Source organism: Epinephelus moara, chromosome 20 (assembly GCF_006386435.1).
Source record: "Epinephelus moara isolate mb chromosome 20, YSFRI_EMoa_1.0, whole genome shotgun sequence".
NCBI lineage: Eukaryota > Metazoa > Chordata > Actinopteri > Perciformes > Serranidae > Epinephelus > Epinephelus moara.
This window is the reverse complement of record NC_065525.1, coordinates 15018555-15036300: the sequence shown is the minus strand read 5'-3', so window position 1 is coordinate 15036300 and position 17746 is coordinate 15018555. Positions and strand designations below refer to the sequence as shown.

General features: G+C 42.4%; 1 protein-coding gene across 3 annotated transcripts in view; it reads right to left on the bottom strand.

The window, feature by feature from the left end:
• Positions 1 to 17746, bottom strand: part of tspan9a (tetraspanin 9a) — a 251282-nt gene that overhangs the window by 182418 nt on the left and 51118 nt on the right. For 2 of the 3 annotated variants that reach the window (XM_050073069.1, XM_050073068.1), the window contains exon 2: positions 11048 to 11104. The exons of the other annotated variant lie outside the window; for it this stretch is intronic. The gene's annotated coding sequence lies outside the window, so the exon portion shown is untranslated. The remainder of the gene's footprint in view (positions 1 to 11047; positions 11105 to 17746) is intronic. 3 annotated transcript variants of the gene reach the window in all.

Here is a 17746-nt window from a genome sequence, read left to right as displayed (position 1 = left end):
CCCACTGGATTCTTCTGTAGAGAGGAGGTGATGCTTAAAAGAGCAGAACAAAAGATTTGCATGGACCTGGATACAAACAGCCCAAAGTCATGACGCCTTCTTTTGATCTCCACCTGATATTGCTTAAGGAGGTATAACTACAGAGACTGGATGGGGGGAGGGAGCAGGGCTCAGATAGGGCTCACAGAGACGTAAGGACAAAACCACTGACATTGAGAGGCGCCGTATCCTGCTGCATGTTTGCCAGCAAAACACGGCTCTATCGCAGCCTAACTGGCTGAATCACGAACATCACAGTAACATCTGTGTATCAATCATGAGGAATCTATTATATCATAGAACATCAGTTTATGACATGCGCTATTGCTTTTGAAATCCAATAGCTGCACAAGCCAACAGATGCTCCCTTAACAGAGCCTGGAAATAAAGTGTGGCTGACTTATCTCCCCCCTCCTACATCCCCCCAGTACTGCCATCACATTGCAATGCGATACATCTCACCATTTGGCCATTAAGCCTGCTAAGGTATGGAAAGGAGGTGATTCATATTGTGATTGCAGAACTGCCCTCCATGACTCTTCTAGAAGGGTGAGAGGACCAGAGAGGGGTAGGCAGAGAAGGCCCCAGAGCTGCGAACATCCCCCCCTCAAGCTTGCGGAGCTGCCTGCCTGACTGCCTGCGGCTGTGGCTGTGGCTAAATTTACTCCCCCCCCCTCCTCCCCAAGCATCCCAGCACATCACGTTGGGATTCTATTACTCTCTCGCGTCCCATCATACAGATAGTCATGTGAAAGGCGGCCACAGGCCTCCGAGGCTGGCAGTGCCCTTCCTGCCCCTGCATTCAGCACTCAGTCCAGTTAATGCTATTCGTCTCTACCCAGCTGCCCAATCGCTCTCTCTGTCTCGTTATCTCCGCTCTTCCTCGCTCGTTCTCGCCCCTTCTATGGCTCGACTCTCAAACCCCTCCCCCCCCTCCTCAACCTTGCTCCCCTCCAATTACAGCTCGTCTCATCGTGAGAGCAGGGGTCAGCGGTGGACGAGCTTTAGGGCTGAGACTGATGACTGGTAACGGACAGGGGAGAATGAACCCCAGCCAAATGGGGATCAATAAGGAGACGGGGCTGAAGGATGGCTCCTCTTATGGGCAGAGAGGTGCTGGAGGCTGGGTGTGAAGAAAAGCCACTGCTGCCACATCAGGTCAGATCACATGTTTGATATCCCAGTATGTCTCCTCCATCAGCGGAGAGCTGTCAGCAGAGTGACATGAGGCTAGACACTTCGGTGATGGTTCATAGGCATGAGGATAAAGTGCCCTGCCCCACTGAAAGCCACTCTCCTGACTAACCAAGTGGTAGACTGACGTCGCAGCGTCGATCCAGCACGCAGATCATCAGTTCTTACTTGGCCATGTATGAGAGTGTTAGTCGTTGAGCCTGAAATAGACTGACATGCGTCAATGAGGGCAATGGAGTCATTAGCTATTCCTTTTGAACAGCTTGCTCACTCTGACTGAGCAATACACAGGGGTAAGCACAGATTTCTGAAGCCAGCTTATGCAAATTCCACGAACAGGTTGAACCTATCCCAGGTTGAAATTTGCAAGGGAAGGAACAGATAAAGAAACAGAGCAAGGGGGGAGACAAAATAGAGAGATTTTGTTTGAAGGAGGAAACAGCCAAAGCTTTGCACCATGCAGTCATTCTGCAGACATGACCAGAAAGCATGCTCCCCTCCTACCCATCCAAGCAGTGCATGACATCTTCACTCCCTTCATGCACACGTCAGGGTCACACTGACCTCTAGTGGTGTCAGAAAGAACATATGGCTCATGACAGCAGGCCATGACTGAGAGATAATTTGTTCTTGAGGTAATTTTATCAGAAAATTGATTTCAAGTCAGTAACACTGCTCTAATACCTCTCAAGTGATACAGATAAATGGCCGCCGGGAACAACATGTTTCAACACCGTGTGAACCGGAGTCTCAACCTCCCCGCTTTCCAATTATCCACTAGTGAACTATCCCCGCCTCCTCTCTCTCTAACTCTTTCACTCTCACCATCCCTCTCTTTATTTCTCTCCCTCCCCCTCTCCTTCTCTCTTCTAAGACACCTTTGGAAAATTTCGATTTGAACACTATTGATTTTGTGGGTTACACCTACCACAAAACCCTGACAGAACTTAAAACCGCTCTATTCAGTTGGAGAGGGATCAAAGTGCGACCTTTCCTTGGAGCTGTTTAATGAACTTAGAGGTGCGATGCCGAGTGAGTTACTAGATATTTTTAAACAACAACTTAAGAGCCTTGAGGGTTGGATAATATCTTAAATCGACTTTCTTCAGGGACACTGCTTGTGAGATAAGAGTTTTGTTATTTAACTTCACAATTATGCCTTCATCCTGGTGCAGTGCTGCTCCTTGTTTAATCACAAGTAAAGCATGATGTTTTAAAAGCTGCAAGCACACATTAATCATGCAAAAGATGCACACTGTAAAGCAGCACTATAGGCTGATAGTAAGGCTAGAAAAAACATGTTGTATTGCTTACAATTCACTAGATGGCGCTCACTGCAAGGAAACATGCTCATCAGCACTGTTGCTCCTTTAACATACTATACTAATTAATATGCAATATTAAAGTAATCAGTTCATATAGACTTGAACAGCACAATACCTAAAATACAGAGTATGCAGTATCCAGAATTTCTATGACATACATGATTATTAGCAGGGTTGGTCTACTTCATTTAGATTGGCCCTTTTATAAAGGTCTTCTGACTGGTACACGTCGACATGGATGCCACAGAATATGTGATAGGGTTGTCATGGTACTCTGGCTGAAGGGCTGTCTCCCCGACTCAGCTTGCAGCCCTATTACTATCAAAGCTGCCAGAAAATGAGGGCATAATTATGTTCGAATGGGAGAGCTGATCTGAGGGCAAAGTTATAGTGATTTGTCGGATGATTTGGAGCACTAACTTTGTGCATGAGAGGCTGCGTGACTATGCTTGCCCCTGCTTAAAGAGAGTTGCTTCTTCAGCATCCATATGTAATTTAAGCTGGACTGTTATTTATTTAGTTTGGCAGTTTCTCTATATGTCTGGGAGGAGCAGCATGTGACATAGGACTTATGAGGTTTTTGTTCCGCACATGCTTTCCAATGTTAGCTTTAGTTAGGCCTTTCAAAAGTTTCTCAATGAGCTATGCGTCTCCTGCTGTTACACCATGTTGTGTTAAGCATTTGACAGGTATGTAGTGGCTTTAACGTGTGTGGGTTTAAGGGTACTATGCAGGATTATCAGGTAATGTCTGTAAATACGCTCGCCAGCAAAGGTGAAAGTAAAAGCCAATCCCAGATTCACTCTCGTTTGGCATTTTGCCTCGCTATGTTTGCATTGTTTCAGTCGTGTATCTCTTGGATGCCTGCTGCTGCTTATGGTCTGGCACCTACCTTTTTATAAAGCCCTGACCTCACCCGAGCTCTGTGGGAGTTCATGGCTATCAACATTAAGAGCGCACAAAATAAGAAGGTAAGAAAATACAAGCAGAGGGCAGAGCCTCAGCAGAAAAAATACACCGCCACACACTTCTAGTCTATACATTGTTTTTTGTTTTTTTAAGGAAAATCCAGCGTAGCATATCTTTAATCACAAATTGAGACACCACACAGTGCAAGACAGTAGAGCCATTAGGTCATGGTTAAAACTCACAGTAGTAACAATGACAGGCAGTGCACAGGAGGCTCTGTGACACAATCAGCATGAATATTAATCCTCCCTCCCTCCTCCACGGTGAGACAGAGAGAGAGAGCGGGAGAGAAACGCTCAGGCATTGTTAAGAGCTCTCCACTAGCCACTAAAACGTCACTCATCAGTGACTCTGGGCTTTTGTATGCTATACAGGTCCTCCCAGGAGACCGAGCCTAAATGTTGAACAACCACAACTGGCACACAAGCGGTGAGAGAAAGTATGGATGAGCTACCACTTTTAGCTCAACAGAGAATGACTGAAGCCGAGTCATTACAATGTGGGCCAGCTGGTGCTGCAGTGAGTTCATGCAAGCAATAACAAATTTAAAAAAAAAAAAAGTTTTGGAGAAGTTTTAGAGAACGGAAGGTATAGTGTAGCACTCATTTACAAGCAGGGACGTCATTGACTGTAATAAACTTAGCAAGTTTATTCAATTTTAATGCATCCCATTTATCGTTCTTATATATCTTTTTATTTCATTTCTCTGGCTTGTCCCCTACATTTTGTTTTTTATGAAACACATGACCACAAAAAGTCTTTCCAAATGGAGTCAAAGCAGCAGAGGGCACATCAAGGGCAATGCATTTCTGCTGCAGAGGCGGAGAAAGATAATCAGTCATTTGATGAGACCAAAATTAGCCGGAGCAGTTGCGCGAGATTAATACCTGCTCATCTGTGTCCATTCTGAGAGCTCATTAGACACGCTTCAAGATATGGAAATATAACATACATATATTATATCGTCATCTAGAGTTGCTGGTAGACAGCCACTGTAAATATCTCAAAGGAAAGAAAGGAAGGTGTTGAGACGGGACACTGAGAAGTTGTAAAATTAGGAAACGCTAATAGTGCAAAGAAATCTTGCTTGTTCCCAGTTAGACGCTCAGGATGTCCTAAAACCAATATCAGTCTCGTAAAAGGAGTGGGGTGGCTTGTTTTTCTTCATAACATCAACACAATTTGATATGTACACATAAACTTTAACTGTATGGGAAAGTGAGCTTTATAAAGGGGAAAAGGACAACTTTTCAACTTTCCCACCTTGTGTTTCCAAGTGCTATTATTGTTGGCACCACTGCTGCAAAGACAACCAGATCAGTTTCCGTTTTGCTCAGAGCCTAGCGACCAACATTTTGTTTTCCAGAGTTACTTTGGTTGTTCCACTGTCCACCATTCCAGTTACTGGGGAAAGTAACGGCTGGGGAAAACAAAGTGCTCTCCTCTTCCTATTTGGTTGCGCAGTGGTTGACGCACTTCCTTTGGGCTGCAACTCAAGCCTTTATTTTACTGGGAGATCGACCCATTGGCAGATATAGACCCGGCATCTGCATTGTGAAAGTGAGGCTTATACTGTAAGTCAGCAATCTAAAAACTATGGTGTCATTATTCTACAGCCAGTTTGGAGTTTGCATGTTGTCCCCGTGTCAGCATGGGTTTTCTACAGGTACTCCAGCTTCCTCCCACAGTCCAAAAACATGCAGGTTAGGTTAACTGGTGGCTCTAAATTGGCCGTAGGTGTGAATATGAGTGTGAATGGTTGTCTGTCTCTATGTGTCAGCCCTGTGATAGTCTGGCGGCCTGTCCAGAGTGTACCCACCTCTTGCCCAGTCTCAGCTGGGATAGGCAACAGCCCCCACACAACCCCCAACAGGATAAGCGGTTATAGAAAATGAATGAATGGTAAGTTAATGCAAAAAATGTGTCCATTTCTACGTTAAAGGTATAGTGTGCAGGATTTAGTGCCATCTAGTGGTGAGTTTGCAGACTGCAACCAACTGAAACTTTCCCTGTGTGCCAAGCATGTAGGAGAACCATGGTAAAAACATGAAAACGTGACAATTCGAATGTCCCTGTCTAGAGCTGGTGTTTGGTTTGTCCTTTCTAGGCTACAGTAGAGCAACATGGCAGACTCTGTGGAAGAGGACCCACTCTGTATGTAGATATAAACAGCTACATCTAAGCTGATGAAAACACAACAATTATTAGTTTCAGGTGAATATAAATTAATAAAAACATAATTATGTATATAACATACCATTTCTACCACGCTGGACCATTTAAGCAGGCCACAAACTCAATTTTACTTCTCCATGTATGTAAAGAAATCCTTATTTTGCTAGAGAGACATTTAAATATGCCGAATTTCTCACAACTAAGAACCAAAACAAAAATACAGACACACCCTTCAATTCAAGGTCGACACACTCAAGAGCTTCTACAGGTCAAAAATATTCCTCTTGGTAGTTCAATAGACAAACAATTACTTCTGATGGCCAATCTAAAAATCACAGTAACAGCTATGACACTGAACCATGATAGATTCCAAGAGCTGTCAAAGATCAAACTCAGATATCACAAACAGACTGATTTTTTTTTTTTTTTGTACAACAAAACAAACCAAAAACACACCTTTTTATTAAGACAAGTCAACAGTGAGCCACACGCCTTATATTTTGATTAAAGGCCAGGATCCTGTTTGAACCCATTTGACCCTGCCAAAGTGAGGGTGTTGTGTTGTGGTCTGCTAACACAGCCATCAAACACAAAGGCTGGGGGAGCCGTGCTGTGAAGCGCAGTGAAGCAAAGCCTTGATGTTTTTACAGAAAGAACATAACTGGGGCTGTGAAATACAGTGCCCTTTTCCCTCTCCTTCAACCTCTGCTTCCTTCATCCTCCCCTTCCCCCATCCCACCTTTCCTCTCTCTGGGTTTACTGTGTACTAAGTGGTGTTGCCTGAAACCCCTCAACACTTTTCATTTCAGCCGAACCTGTTACTCCTCAAACTGAAAGCCAGAAAACATCCTCGCCAAGGTCACAGACTGAGAAGACTACAGTCAGCTCATGTTAGAATAAAAGCAGGGAAAACAGATAGAAGCCAGTCGTTATGAACTTTCACACCGCTGAGCAACTCGGGCCAGCTGCCTTCAGCTCTGTGATAATCACTGTTAGCTGTTCTTCATTAAGTTCAGCTGCACTTTCTTACATTTTTGGCTGTTTAGCTGTGATTGGTCCTCTTAAGTGCTCATTTCTCAACTTTATTAACAATGTTATGACAAAGAACTGAACAATTGAAGCTGACAAAGTACAGCTGAAACAGATGGAATACAGGCAAAAACTGATGTTGAATCAGAGCGATGAGAGTACAGCAGAATGTGAAGACGTGCAGCTGACCATAACCAGCTGTGCGCTCGGCCCAGTCTCCAGAAGAAAATGATGGCATAGTGCATTTCTGCAAACCATGAAATCATTACATTTGCACGTTTCATATGAGTCATGTCAACATTTCTAAAGTGACGTAATATATAAGCTGTCTTTGTCATTGGGAGGTGGATGGGATGGTTGATGGTTGTCATCTAGACTGCCAAACTACAGACCAAGTCATTGCTATGTTCCCAGCGGCTTTTGAGCACCAAATGTGGATGTTGTGTATGAGTATTTTTTTTTTTTTTTTTAAGAGACATCTGCTGTTCCAACCAGGATTGTGGCCCTTAAACGGGTTATTTTAAGCCAAAACACAATCTTTTCCTAACCATAACCAAATGGTTTTTGTGCCCAAGCCTAACCACACGTTAAGCACAGTGTTGTTGAAAAGTAAAGTTTCAGTGTATCTGCTACACAATAATGTGCAAAGTAGCATATCCATGGTTTACACAAACATTGAATGCCAACATTTTCCTAGCAACTGTGTTGATGCACCACAGAGATGCTCCAATCAGTGTGGTTCCGATCTGTATCATCATGTTCTTCACAAATGATTTAATCAGTCATTGCCAGAAAAAAAACAACAAGCATAAAATAGGTGAAGCAACCACCTGTCACTAATACAAGAAAAGCCACAAGCCACACTACAAAATTCATCCCATTTTTTTGACCCTCAGTCAATCAATATTGCAGTTCCCAGCTCTGAAATAACACATGCTCAAATTGAAACCTGCTGCAATCACAAGGACACTTTCACATAAAGGGACACACTATAACACCAGCTGGCAGTATAAACACACACATACACCACTGAACACTTCAGATTCCAGCTAAAGTATCAGACACAGTTTCAGTAAAGCATTTCATTGGCAGAATAAGTTAAGAAATGAATTCCCTTATTAGACAAATTGAGAATGTGAGCCAATTTAAACAGCAGTGAAGAATTCAGCCTGAATGTAAAGGACTATTAACTCTTATCCTTGTTGAACCTCTCCACAGGAGAAAATGGTGAGCAGAATTTAAAAAGCAAAGTGAATAAGCGTGGCAAAAAAAAAAAGCTTCTCCCAAAGCGGAGCATCGACCCTGCCGCACAGGGATTTATAGAGACAACGGGGGCTATTAATTTCCCTCTTTTCCCTCCAGAGAAAGCCTGTCCAGACCAGCTTATCTCCATGGACGACCTCCTTTATTACTCAGAGCTAACTGAGGGCCCAGATGTTACTGCCATTGAACTGAAATAGAAAGGACCAACATTATACAGTTGCAGCTGTCTATGAAGCTTTTCTCTGCATTGTGGATGGTCGATGTGAGCTGTCTTTATGCCTCCCTTAGAAACAGATAAAACTGTTGACACTTCTGCAACTATACCACCGTTGTTTTTAAATGCATCTGGACCTTGGCAGATGTCATGCTTCTGCCTGCAGAACCCGCAGTGCCTGCTAGAGGTCGCTGCCACACTGCACACTCCGGTAACATCACCGGCCAAGTGAAGCCGAAGCTGCTGAACCTGATTATAATCAAAGTGTTTGACCTGAGCTCGGTGCATTTAAGGAACACAGAGTTTTTGGAGCAAGGGACCCTTAGAGGCTTCAGCGCAGCTTACTGCTGACGGGTTACTTCGTCCCGAACAGCGTGACCCAGAATGAAAAGCAGCAGCCAGCTTTCACACTTGCTGCTGTGCTCGCTGTTTTACATGGAGAGTCATGATCCAGAGTGCTGCCTTATTCATGTGTGCACACCTCATTCAGCCTCAAGATTGCAGAGGTTAGCAACTTATGTCATTTACCCCTCTTTAGCATTCATATGTGAAGTGTGAATCTGCTCTGAGTTACCAGAAAAATGGAGGCACCTGTACAATATCACGCAATGCAGTGACTGCTCCAGCTGCTTTTATGTCAACTCAGGTCTGTGATGTATTTTGTGGATTTGTTATATTGGAATGTATCAAATTTATCTATCTCTAATTTTAGTTGTAGCCTGACTGATGTTTACTATATTCAGTGTGTTCCCTTAGTACCACCCTTTATTAATGCGCTCTTTGTTACTTGCCATGGAATCAAATAAATGCCACTACTGAAAGAAAAACATATCTCCCAGCTCTGGAAGTTAAACCATGAGCCAGTCAGTGTTGATCCTTACTAGTTTTTACACCAGAGGCTGTCTTAGCTTAAGTTCAAGGCCAAATCAATGTGAAGATAACACACAAAATGGCTGCTGCTGGTCTGCATCAAAACACTGACGCTACTGTTGTTTTATTTTTGTATCGATGATCTGTGCTTCCAATCAAACTCAAGTATGTGTCCCTGCATGCACGGCATAGCTTGGGGCTGAACTGGACTGACAAGACTGCATTGTATAAAAAAAACACGTATTTCAATAAAAAACAGTCTAACAATGGTCTGTTGTTCAAACACTTGTGTCAATCAGAAAAAGTGGACAGTGGGCTCCACGCAATGTTATCCTCATTTCACAACACTAACTCCACAAACTTTGAAACACACATTAGCATTTTGAGATGCAGTGCAGAGTTACTGTAAAAATACACTGTCATGACCAATAAGAGGCATGTCTGAAAGTCTTTTTTTAACATAACTTCTACAGATATAACAGCAAAATGGGTCTTTAAGATGCACAGTTAAAGGGACAGCTCACTCCGAAATAAAAATATATATTTTTTCTCTCACCTGTAGAGCTGTTTATCAGTCTAGATTGTTTTGGTGTGAGTTGCTGAGTGTTGGAGATATTGGCTGTAGAAGTGTCTGCCTTCTCTTCAAAGTAATGGAACAAGTTGGCACTCGGCTTGTGATGCTGAAACTGCCAAAGCAATACATTTGAGGAACTCAGTAGCAGTGTCTCTTTCCAGAAATATTGACCTGGTTCCTCAAGATGATCCACAGACCTTTTTGTGAGCAGTTTCATGTAGGAACTATTTTCTCTCTACCGAACTACGCCTGCACAACCACACTGCATTGCATACATGCTTGTGAAAGCACGAGATGTCAACATTAATGGCGTCCTCTTCAGCTGGGGCGTAACATTTGCTAGCTCTGTGGTGCTAAGTAAGCTAGCAGTAGATGCACGCTTCCTTCTGTGGGGTGACATGGTTGGTGGGTGTAGTTCGGTAAAACGAAAATAGTTCCTACATGAAACTGCTCACAACAAGGTCTGTGGATTATCTTGAGAAACCGGGTCATTATTTCTGGAAAGAGACATTGCTGTTGAGTTTTTCAAATGTATTGCTTTGGCAATTTAAGTATCACAAGCCGAGTGGCATCTTATTGTTGTTATCAACTTATGGTTGATATCTCCAACTCACACCAAAACAATCTAGATTGATAAAAAGCACTACAGGTAAAAGAGAAAATATGGATATTTGATTTGGGGGTGAACAATCCCTTGAAAAAGAAGGTAAATGATTGCTGGCGATCCCTATTCTTGCTGACACTTTGTGACCTTAGTGACCATATATTGTAAGAAAATTCTGGCTGCTTTTCCATGTGTGCCTGCCCTTATGGTCCAAAATAATTTATGCCTAGAGCCAATTACTGCTACAGGCTATACTGGACGTCATGCAGGTTATGTACCTGAAATTTAAAGCGTAGGGCTTATGTGTGTGTGCTTAAGGGGCTATTTCCTGCAGTCACCCGCCCTGACGTTTGGAGGTAGTTGGACAGGAAGCACACCCATACCAGAGCAGCAAGTCAGCCCTGAACAATCCCACGAGCCTGTTTCCTGGAGGGTCTATTGTCCTTTCTGTTACAACACCCTCAAGCAAACTGGGAATTACCCATAACTACCCACTCTAAGTAACCATGACTGTGTGACTTGGCCCATTCTATCTCATTCTTTAATACATCTTCATTTCCTGAGTTTCCTGACTTCAATCATGAGCACATCCTCCCTTCATTCTCAAAAATGTGTTTTAAACGAAGCGACCCAAGGGGGGGAAGGTTCATCAGCATCACTTGAGAGAAATCTTTTGCAAACAAACAATCACTTGTGCAGTGATTGCAATGTAAGAGGGTAAAGACAGAATTAGGCCATCCCGAGGCTGGAACTACGAACCAAGCGGGGTGGAACATGGCGTAATTTCTCACCGGCTCAGATGTGGTCGGAAACAGAGGCAGTGGGCTCTCCGGCTCGCCTGTGACAGCCTGTCAAACAGAGGAAGAAAAACAGGGACTGAAAACGACTCCTCAGATTAAATCAACTGCTAATTGTAAAAAATTCACATGATGGCACGTACAGCTAAAAAGGGGGCTGTTAAAAAGGTGGATGTTTGGAGGAATGACAGAGCCACGCGACAGTTATATACAGCTATGTGAGCTTGTGAAGGACGGCGTGCCAGAGTCCCCCAAACAACTGTCAGCGGTTGACATGGATATTAAAAATATTTCTATTAAACACTACAATAACACATAGAAATAACACACAAATCCAGATGACATATGCAGCCTTCTTCCTCATGAGGTAGGGTCATTACTGCTGACCACAAATGTAGCATCTGGACAAATCCTTGCCATTGGAGATGACAGTATACACCGAACTGTCAGGAAAATTATAGACCATGCCATAGCACTCGCCAAGCATGCCACTGATTCTATTTCTGACCACTATACATATAACTAACTGTCACAACATTAAATAGTCCAACTGCCTGATAATCATAGTCACAGACAACTATTTTAGACATGCTGAGATGAGTAAATCAATGTGTTTCATACATTAGGTGACCTATAATGAGCATAGCAGAATGCTGTCTTCATGAATCACTGTCTATCTTGGAACTGCAGGTTGACAGTGCAGACAAGACCAGAGACTGCCCTATGAGCTCACATCAAACCACAGACCACGGGGGCCACTGTGTGCTGTGACAGGAATCTGCACCAGACAGCCACTCAGTCTGCTTTCTTGTGGAACTCTCTCCCACACGATGTCAGCTTGGTCCAAACACCAGAACCAGTGGCCTCTGATGGTGCAGAGCGTGTCTACAACCTGCAGGCTTTCCACTTGCAGTACTCATTGAGTTTCTGGTCATGCAGGCATGCCACCACAGACCCAGGGTAGGTGCTCCACTTAACATTTATGCCGTCTAGTTCTGCTATAAGATGGATGACTGGAAAGAATTATGGGGGGGGACAAAATATAGAATAAAATGGAAGAAGAGGGAAGCAGGAGGGGATGCAGAGGATGAAAGAGGTACGCTAAATATAAGGGTGAAGGCAGGGAAAGAAGAAAGCAAATGTTAGCTGGAGACATGGCATCTATTTCATAAGTTTTCCACTTGCTTTTGCCAAAAACAAAATAAACAAGTCATCTATTTAAACTTTCTGTTGTGGCTTCAAAATTATAATCTTGTGTGGTACAAGTAATAAGGCCAGGCACTGACATTTCCCCTCCACGTTTTCAATCTTCCATGTGTGACAAAAATTGTTTTCTTTTCCTCAAAGAACAAAAGGGGAATTACACCCCACTGCTTTTGTTTTTGGAGCCAGTACTTAGCAGACCTCTGAGGACAACATCTAATCTAGTCTGAGCTGATTCATTAGGGGCTGCGGGGCAAAAATTGATCTAAGATCTGAATTACCAAATGTTACTACACAACACACAGCACCACGCTGATATTTTTCTCTTTTGAAAGTCATCCTTGTTGGAAATCTGACATTGAGGACTGAAGTATCAAAGGAAAACATGTCTGAAGTCAAACATCTTAAGCAGACACTTCAGATAATGACATAAAAAAGGAGAAATAACCTGCCCTTGGGCCGTGCACTGTAAATGTTCACTTGATGCAAGTTTTCCATTTACATTGAAATGTATGATGTGTTAAGAACAACCCTGACAGTTTGTCTGCTATGTGACAGTACATCTCGACTCAAGGTTCACTGTGAGTCATGTCAAAGCTTGCTATTGTTACACCATCTGCAAATCACACATCAGAAGAGCCACCTGGATATCAATGCCTGACTCTCAGATGCACCTTTACAAACTATTGCTGATAATTTCAAGGAGTTTAACATGTTTGTAAAGTTGGGTTGATTCCATAGTACTAGTACCACTCTGGATGAAAGTTGGATCTGCTAGCTCTCAGTATAAATGGGTACAGTTGGCAGGTCTGTGGGATATCCCCCCGAGGTTTCAGCTGCTTGTGATAAAGGCAAGAGCGTGAGAAGCTCCTCCAGTATATTCTTAGTTCTGCCTCTCCCTTTTTGCCTTCCCGTTCTTCCTTCTCTAGATCCCAAGGGAAGGCCTCGTTTTAAGGCTTTGCCCATCAATCTTTTATTTTTCAATTTCTCTGTGACACTGCTATCTGCTAGCAAGACTTCAAAACACTTTGGTTACATAAAGAACTGAGAAGAGTATGAAACTGAAAATCACTTTATTTTTCTGTGACAACTTTATATCCAAACACAACAACATGCAGATGCAAGGAAGGAACTAAAAGGTTATTTATGTTGCTTATTCATTCAGTTAAATTCTGTGGGAGACACACCCTAAAGATGAAATGATTAGTTGATGGATTCCAGCTTCACTAATGTGAGAATTTGCTATTTTTTTATCAAGGTGAAACTGCTGGGGCTAAAAAAAATTGAAGCTAATGTGCAAGTGCCAAAAAACTGAAGTTCCTGGAATGGCCACTTGAGGCTGGCTCCAAAAGTGAGTCATAGACAGAAATAAACATGTTTACAGCTTGGTACAAAAAAAAATTCTTTCTTCATTCATGAGCCCTTTGCAGAGGGTTACTTTTTCACATAACTTACCTGTTAAAATGTTATTTAACACTTAATAGGTGGTGGTTTTGAGTGATAAATGGGTGTGGTCCGTTGACAAGTTGCTATCACAAGTTGCTATGACAACGTTAGATAGATAACGTAACTGTGGTGTAACCCTGATTCACAGCTGTCACTATTGTAGTTTTCAGTTCATGACAGTTGATTGTAACGTTTGGTCGCCTACAAAAGTCTTGCTGAGCATTTGGTTGTGCCAAAAGACCCGCTTAGGAGTCAGATGTTCAGTTTTTCTGCTACGTAGGCTACATTTTGTTTTTATGGTTTTAAGCCCGCTTTGCGGTAACCAAAATCAGCATTGCATTAGCATTATCACAGTTAACCACAGATGAATAGTAAATGCTCCATACTAACCAGGTTAGCAGCTAGCATTAGGGTTATCTCCACCCTCTTGTCTAAATATGTTCACTTCTGTCTCCAGAAATCCAAGATGCGATGACCACAATGCCGAACTCAAAGCTTCAAAACGCGAGTTCTCAAACCAGTGGGTGATGTCACGGTGGCTATGTCCATTTTTTTTAAATAGTCTTTGTTTTTATTTGCCTTATATAATAGTAGTAATAGTAAAGTGAATAAAATTTGTTTGGACAGTTAGTTGGACAAAACAGGACATTTGATGACATCATTTTGAGCTTGTTATGGGCATTCTCCTATTTTCTAAATCAAGTTAAAAAAAATTGGCAGATTAATCAATAAACAGACTGCCAGACCTCTGTTCTTTGACATATCCAGATTGTATACAAATTGATTTTAGAAAGTCTGAACAGCAAAAATACACAAGGAGTACAATTTTTGCAAAATCACATTTGGAGGTGGTTTGAAATCCAGTTGCAACGGCAATGTGCATCTCAGTCTAGACACTCTGGCTGCTGTAATCCGATGCCAAAGTGAATTTTGCATCAGCTGCAACATGACACACAAGGTCGACATCAAATACAGAGTGACAGAGGTGCTGAACAGAATCTATGCTTCTACTAGAGGAGTGCTACGGAGGACAACATGGAGAATGACAAAATGATAGGCTATACCTCAATTTCACGGAAAGTGCAGTGGTAGTTGTTGTTATTGACGCCTACTTTGTTACCCCAGTAATCCACGCAGATAGGCTGGTGACATATGGACAGACAAATCTAATCTGATCACTTGCAAATAACAGTCTGATCTAAGGATGTGATTTGACAAACAAATCTGATTTGCCTGCAGTCTGAATGGAGCCCAATCCTTAGCTGCAACCCTAATACATACATTAATTAATCAAAATAGTAATATAGTGATATTGACAGGAAACTGGTAACCATGTGGTAACTGGTATGTGGTAACAGGAAACTGGTAACCATGAATAGTGGTTAAAGGGAGATAACAATATATTGCCACATGATGTGGCAATATATTGTTATCTCCCTTTAACCACTATTCCCTTCCCTCCATTTAGCCGACTGCAATTTGAGTAAATCTGGCCATTGTGTAATGCGGTCTTGTGGTCACAACGGATCAGAGGAGGAGACATCTGCCTTTCTTTCCCCCTGCTTAGCCACTGCTCTATAGCCACTGAGTTTATTTTTTTCTATCTACCAAACTATCTGCATCTAAGCCTGCCTGAATCCCTGTGTGTCCCCTGGCCTGCCTGCACGTCTGAGGTTGTTAGGACTGAAATTTTACCCTGAGAAAGTACTGCAGTGCGGCCAGGCTGAGCCAGACAGCTCTGTAGCCTCGGGAGCAGTCCACGTTCCAAACAGGAAGACTGAATCTGGCGAGATAAAACTCTATTTATATTCTCCCAGGAAGGCGTCCTGATCAGATCGTCAAATACGATCACATGAAGAGCGACTGTGTGGGGGGTGTGATGTTATGCCATAAATGTGATACATGAAATACTTATAGTATGAACACACAGCTAAATATTTTTTTGGTGAGTGCATTCTCAATAACATGAATCAGTGTGTGTGTGTTCTTCCATACAAGATGGAGAGCTCTAAAGGAAGCACAAAACATTGATTTACACTCAAGCAGCAGTTAAGGTTTTTTTTCAAGTAGCAAGGCATTCCATTTTAATGACACGCAGTCAATGCCAAGAGAAGCTGCTTGGACACACAAACGCAGCTTTGGATAAACACCAACGCAAATGTGGTGGTGATCAATCACTGAAAGGATTTGGCAGCTTTAAGCACTCACACGACCGGCATACAACTTACATCAATTACTGGGAACTTTCTCTCCATAAATAATTGATCATGATGCCGAGAGTGCAACCAGAGAAATAAGATTACTAACTTTAGCAACTGCGCTTGCATCTCTGAACATATGGCCTTTTGGATCACATGCTGCAGCTGCTTGACTTCCACACTCGGCTTGTCCAATGCAGCCATGGGTATGTAAAGGAGGAGAAAAAACACAAGATGGGGTTGCAGCAGGTCAGGCCGTTGAACAGGAAATACCTAATAGATGCCCGGAGCTACTCGTGACCTCTGTAAGAAACAACAGACCTGTCTGCCTCCAGGCAGACTGACATTAAAGTGACCTGATTAGTCCATCTGAACTTCTCACTGTAAAAGCCCCCTGTCAAATTGGTGCGTCACTCAGCATTATATTGGCCTGCTGTGATAGTACAATTATAAGGCCTTCAGGATCCAACATTTGTTCAACGGGCACAAAGAGAATATTCACACAGCTGCTATCAATCAACACACATCCTGAAGCTAACTGGCTGCACGGTAACATCTGCACAGTAACATACCATCAATTTAAAATCACCTTTGTGGCAGACTATGTTCAAACGGGAGCAAGAATGACAAGAACGTTTTGCACATGTTTACACTTTAGAAATATGACTTAAAACATTTTATTAACAAATTACCTGCTGTTAAACCAGGAAAACAAAAAAAAACTAGAGTCCTATAAACTCGTGAGTGTTATGCATCTTTCTGTCTGACCCTGCTGCCGGCTCCTTTGTTAATGAGCTTTTTATTAACTGCTGCCTTATTGTCATGAACAAAACAACTTCGTGACTCAACACCCTAAAAATGTGAAATGTGACCACACATTTGTTTCAAGTGTTCAAAACTCAATGTGTAAAGATTATTGTGGCTTATGATAATCATTAACTGCTTCTCAGATTTGCCACATGTGCCACATGTGCAAAGTTATATATTTCATAGCAAAGCAAAAATATGTGATGACACTGTTCTCTTGTTGCTATATGTTATAACCCACTGACATGCCAAAAAGACTCTATTATGTGGATAACCTTTGATACTAAGTGGAATAATCATATTTGACTGATTGATGATTTGTTTTGGTGTATAAGAAAGGAGATTTTCAATGTCCTTATTGCTATTGTTCAGTATTATGGTCATATGGGTAATTCTCAATATCACCAATATCATAAAGTAACAGCTGCTGTATTGGAACAAACACAAAATTAATCATATTGAAAACAATATTGGCCAGATTTGAAACAGCAACAAGGCCAAATGAGAATAATGTGTTTTTTGGCTGAAATAATACAGCAAATAAAAAACACACCATTTCATATAATCGTTTGGAGACGCACTTCATGCACAGCAGCTGCAGTTTGTTAGTTGAAAAAAAAGTGACAATCTATTAGGAGCTGCGCCTTGTCAAAATAAATGAAAACCTATATGACTGGACCATGTGGGAATTTAATTTACAGGACAGATGCAGGAAGCGGCCACGCACACTCAGCAGTCGGACTGGAGTCACGTTACAAACCAATCACAGCCGACAGATATCTTTCCCTTCATCTGAAAATATTCAGTCTGATAAATATGGAAAAGTTGATCATGTTAGTGCAGGGCTACCCAGAGCTTTACATCTGTCCCACGGACGATGCTTGGTAAGGTTGCTTAGCAATCCAGGACGCCATTGCTCTTGAACGCTGGCACAAAAAAGTCACAAGAGTAGCACCCAGTGCCCGACCTCGTGTTTTCCAGGCAGTTATAGACGCGGCATGTGTACGGCATCTAATTTCCAGGGCTGGTACCTGCAGTT